We start from the raw sequence: 6,000 nt of genomic DNA on the forward strand, positions 1-6,000 counted from the left end.
ACAAAAGAGGCAGGTTAAAAAACGCATTGGACATAAATCCTAGATGATATTCCAAATGGGAAACTCTAAAGAGCAGTCAGAATGCAATCCAAAAATCACTGCTTGAGCCAGCAGGAACAAGCCAAACACAGCTGAACACGTTTTCGGGGACGATCCCCTTCTTCAGAGCTGGCCTGAATACTAGCCCAAGTTAATAAGCAGAACAGAAAAAGACAGGAAATTGTTCTTTCAATGAATCTAGCAAAAAGTGTGCCCATCCCAGAACAGGCAAGAAGGTGGACATTAGAAACAATGGGGGCAATATATCAAAACGGGAGCAGACAGAATCTGGAGCAGTTGCCCATAGTAACAAATCAGTTTCTATCTTCAGTTTGTTCACTTAAAGCAGAGCTCCAGGCAAAACATTTTATTGAACCTTGCAGTGGGGCAACTCCCACACTGCAAGGGTTAACTGCTTGTTTTGGTCTAGGGACTGAAATGAAAAAGTTAAGGTGCCCATACACCTTACATTTATCGACCGATTTTCTTATGCGATCACGTTTTCGTCTGATATTCGTACGGTTGATAGGCAGTGTACAAACGCAAATACTGTACAATCGATCGACTTTTACTTATCCAGCAGGTTAGAAAACTTCGGCCGATCGTACGATTTTCGCAAGGTTGATGGCGTTTCCGTACGTCAAAATTCGTACGATTAACACTACTCATGTGCAAACGAAAATATGTGCGGTCGATTATTGCAATTTTTCCAGGTGTTTTTTTTTAACTACAGCTGATTAAACCTTGCGATAATCTGGGCAGGATGGGGCCGCCGTACGAAAATCGGACGACGGTTCGATCATCGGACGAAAAGTTTAGTCCGATGATCGCAAGGTGTATGGGCAGCAAGACCATTTTGCAATTTAGGTGTTTAACCTACCCAACTGTTGGGTTGATTCTAAGGTCTCATGATCTCATGATAGTATCCAAGCCATTTAATCCTTAAGGTGGCCATACACCTTACAATTATTGTTTAATTTCTTTCGTCCCGTCATTGACCCGTCGTTCGATTTCCACATGACTGCCCCATCATGCACAGACCATGTGGATTTCAATTATCATTCATTAGCAATACAAACTGAACACATTTCATGGATCGACAGAACGGATTATCGTTGGCGCATGTGCAGTGTTCTAGTGATTTTTTTCGTACGAAAACGCCACTGATCCATCGATTTTCATACGATTCAAAACAAGCTTTCTAGCCTGCCCGATAGTTGAATTTCGGCCAGTTGTACAGTAATTGTGATCATTCACTTCCCATCAACTGGCTGATTATTGTACGAAAACCCGATCTTGTTTGTTTTTCGAATGATAATCGCAGGGTGCATGGGCACCTTTAGACAGACTGGCCCAAGACATTAATGAAAATATTGACTTTTTAAAATATGACATATAGCCACCAAAAAGTCTCTAAACCATTCCATAGTATCTTTTTCTTCTGTTTTAATCAAGGAATCTATTCCAGCATACAAATAAGGCAGCTTCCAGTATTCAACCGAGGACCTGCAATTTGTGGAGTTGTACTGAGTTGTACCCGGAAGATTAGACAGTTTATCCCACGTAGCAACCAAACAGTTATTAGTTCCAGAGGACTAATAAAGAATCAGTGGACTATGAATAAGCTGAGCAACCATTTTCTGGTGAAAATGCCATTGTAAAATAATATAATGGGACATCTGCAGAAGGAAAGTAAGATCATTGTCATTTTTATCAATAAAGCAGAAGCCAAAATAATGTCATGCAATTATAGCAAAGCTTTTTACAATGAGAAATGGCCAGCAAAAAGTTTTCTTACAATCCCATGGTATAATGACTGTTATTAGAGCCAGGGAAGCTACAACTAATACTACACTAATAACTATTTGTTGTAGTCATTGCTTGATATATACTGGCGCTAATAACAGTTTGGTGTGGTCGTTTTTAGACTAAGGGGTCTATTCACGAAGCTGCCGAGGGCAGCCGAGTGAATGACCGATCTGAAGTGAAGTGAGCCGAACACTGTTCGGCTATTCACTTCAGACTGGTACAGCTAATTTCAGCCGTACATCGGCTGAAATCAGCCGTACATCGGCTTGCTTCGTGTGGCTTCGGAAGTGCAGAATTAGTTCGACTCAGCCGATCCAACATCTGGATCGGCTGAGCCGAACCTCCGGCAGGCTAATCAGTGCTGTTCGGGCTATTCTTAAAGATCCAGAACAGCAGGGAGTGAATAGCCGAATGCCGCCGAGCGGCATTCGGCTCGGCTGTTCTGCTCAGTCCCTCAGAGGTACCGAGCAGAACAGAAAAACAGTGAAAAAAGTTTAAAAAGTAAATAGCAAACAAGTGTGCAGAGCTAGCAGTGACAGCTAGCTCCGCCCAATAGTTTCCTATTGTCCGGCGGCTCTGGTGCTGTAAAAAAAAAACGGCCGCCCAGGAGAGAAGCACTGATGTGTCTTTTTTGTTTCTTTATTCTGACATGATCGATGTCAGAATAGGAAAAAAAAAAAAAAAATCCCATTGAAAAGCATTGGGACATTACTATTGGCTATTTCAATTTGCAATAGCCAATAGTAAACTAGCATTGTTCCAACCCCCAAGTTTACAAATTAGTAAACTTAACATGAGATTGTAGTCTATCATCGGAGCAAGCTTGGAGCGGGGGCTACTTTACAACACACACAGAGACCATGGGTGGGGACCATGGAACAAAAGTAGTCCCCCTCCAGAAGGAAGGACAGTGTCAGCACCAATTCAGAGATGATTTGAGGATCTACAGCCGAGTGATACACAAATAAGATACATTTTTGGCACTTAAATGAATTGTTAAGATTTAACTGATTAGTTTAGTGTCACTTTAGTGCACAGCCTCAATGAAAGAAGGGTAAATAGGGGATATTATAACCACATTTAAATACTTTAAGGTTGTAAATAAAGGTCTGGAGGGCAGTATTTTTTGATATGAAGACGGGAATATGGCCTCAAACTAGTGGGAGGAAAGTTCAAATCTGACCTTAGAAAGTATTATTTTACCAAAAGAGTAGCTAATGTTTGGAACAGACTTTCCAGAAGAGGAAGTGAGTCAGTCAATAGTAAGTGAATATACATAGATTTACTCAGGCAACAAAGATTAAAAAAGAAAGACAAAAAAAATAAAGGGGCAGACTCGATGGACCACTGGGTCTTCTCCTGCCTTTACTCTTCTACGTTTCTTAAACTGATTCTGATACTGTCAGGTTTTTATTTCCAGACTATGAAATGTATTCATAGGTCCACTTTAAACAAATATATTTTCCTCCATACACAGTTTTGTACAAAACTCGAGCAAAGTTGACATGGAAAGCCTACATAAAAACGCATTCTCATAGCTTTTTATTTTTTTTTTTATTATATGACATTAGCTTTTTTTTTATTATATGACATGACATGTTTTGTAAAATCTCTCCAAGAAAAATATTGGAACAGCGGCAACTAGAATGGCTTCCCTGTGAAAAACAAATGCCGAACAGTACTAACAGACATTGCTGATTGCTGGACTCTGTCAGCAAGCACAAAGTCAGGATGACTTAAAATTTGATAGATAGATAGATAGATAGATAGATAGATAGATAGATAGATAGATAGATAGATAGATAGATAGATAGATAGATTGTAAGTGGATGTACTTGCTATTCTTTTTTTGTATAGCATGTGGAAGGTTGGACCCTTGGTTCACTTTTTATTGGAGGCTGCGCCTCTGCTGGGGAGATTCACCTTTCTGTTTGTTCTGGTGACCATTGTCACTGAGACAGAAAGTGATAGGAAATCCTTACATTTTGAGTTGACCTCAAAGAAAGGGATGAGGGAAAAATTATCTAATAGGTCCTAGTCCTGTAACAACTCTCTCAGTTGTGAGTTCGGTTCCCTTTGGAGATATCCTGTTGGATCTCAAGGTCTGGAAGGGAAAAATATCTCCCAAATGGGACACAGGCCGCAAAAAATAACTTGATCCGTTTTCTATTTAAAATTAACTGGCTTTTTTGGAGTGTTTCCTGGAATTTTAAAATAAGCCATAATGATATAGTGGAAGTAAAACCTAGAATGAAAAGAAATTATTGCATAAGTATTCACACCCATTTTGCTTTAAAACCCCTCTTGTGGAGCCAACTGCCTTCATAATTCAGATAATGAAATTGAGTGTATGCAATTTGTTTTGCATGGTAATTAAATAAATATACCAAATAACATTTAAATAAGCAACATCGCAAAGACTGAGATTAATTATCAAACCTGTTTGGGACAGAGTGGTAACAATTAGTAACAATCCAAAAATATTAAAAACATTGAACATTTCCTAAAGCAGTGTTAATGACTAAGGTCTCGTTCACACCTAGGCGTATTGCATATGCGCGACTGTCGTGCGACCGTTGCGCGTTTTTTTACCGTGATTCGCGGTAAAAAAAGTTGCGAGACCGTCGCACGTTTCCGAAGGCTACTTGGCTGTATCCCAATGGAAACGCGCAACAAAACGGCCCAAAGTAGTACCTGTACCTTTTCAGGCGTGGGCCGTTTTGTAGCGCGTTAGGGACGGGCGGAAATACGCCAAGGTGGGAACGAGAGCATTGAATACAATGGGATTTATATTTTTGAGCGTTTTGTAGAGCGTTCGTCGAGCGTAGAACGCGCTACAAAACGTTCAGGTGTGAACGAGGGCTAAAGTATGGAAAGGGGGTTAATGCTTATATAGTCACCAAATGTCTGTTGTTTTGTTTTATTAACTTAAGTGTCACAGTACAAAATATTTTGCACCTTGTATATGTTAACTGTTTTATGTAACTCAAATGTAAAAATCCCAACAATGTTAATTTTTTTCCAAGAAAGGTGTAACCAGAATACGATCTTCTTTAGTCCTCATTCAATGAGAAACGGCCGGCACGTACAGCTCCATGCTGCGTGCACGGCCATATTGGGCAGCTCCCAAAAAGGACAGGTGCTGCGTGTGATTAGTACGCAGCCCCTGTCTTTCTCTATGGGACTACACGGCCGTACGCCCCCCTACGCTCATCCGACCTGCACTTCTGTGCTGGTGTACGCTGAGAGGATGGATCCTGTCTGTGTCCGAGCCGGGACACCCGCACCCGTACGGACCAGCACTTGGGGTAAGCGTAGGGCGGCGTATGGCCGCGTAGTCCCATAGAGAAAGACAGGGGCTGCGTGCTGTCCTTCCCTGGAGCTGCCCGATACGGCCGTGCATGCAGCACGGAGCTGTACGTGCCGGCCTTTTCTCATGTGAATGAGGCCTAAAACTCTGCAGAGCTACATATTTCAGCTGTCTTATCAGGTGTTAGCTGAGAAGACACTCTGGGAACAGCCTCAAAAAGACTGCATTAGGCATACAGGGTTTACTTCAGTAGTAGACATTCTGAGGGCAATACATCTACACTGTTAAGACAGCTAAACAAATGCTCCTTGCTACAAAATTAAATTAAGTTAGGGGGATCTGTGACTACTGTGTGGTGATGACCCTGAAGACTTCTTCTGTGCATATGATGTCAGCTTTAGACTTCAGAATTCACAGGTTTACCAATGGGACTTACTCCCTTCCCCAGGCCCCATAGCAGTTGCCTGGGCTTCCTGAACTCTGACACTTAGGTCCAAACCATTGGGCCCTATAAATCAAATCCACAAAAATAAATCTATACATTTATGACCAGCTTTAGGATCCACGAGATAGAGACGCTCATTGGGGGCACTCGAGAATAAAGCTGGGCATATACTGGTCGAATTTCAGCTGAGTCCTGACGAAATTCAACCAATGTGTGGCTCTATTGGGATCCCCATTGTAACAAGTTTATTTTTTTCTTTAAGGAGCCGGCTTTAGAGGCTGATTTACTGATTTTCAGATTTGAGAATGTTCACACAATACATTGGTGAATATTCACTTCAATTATCCAAACACGTGCAGGGATTTTCTTTACATGTGATTGGATAGTTGAAGTGAAT

Source organism: Nanorana parkeri, unplaced genomic scaffold (assembly GCF_000935625.1).
Source record: "Nanorana parkeri isolate BGI_ZX_2015 unplaced genomic scaffold, ASM93562v1 scaffold116, whole genome shotgun sequence".
Lineage (NCBI taxonomy): Eukaryota > Metazoa > Chordata > Amphibia > Anura > Dicroglossidae > Nanorana > Nanorana parkeri.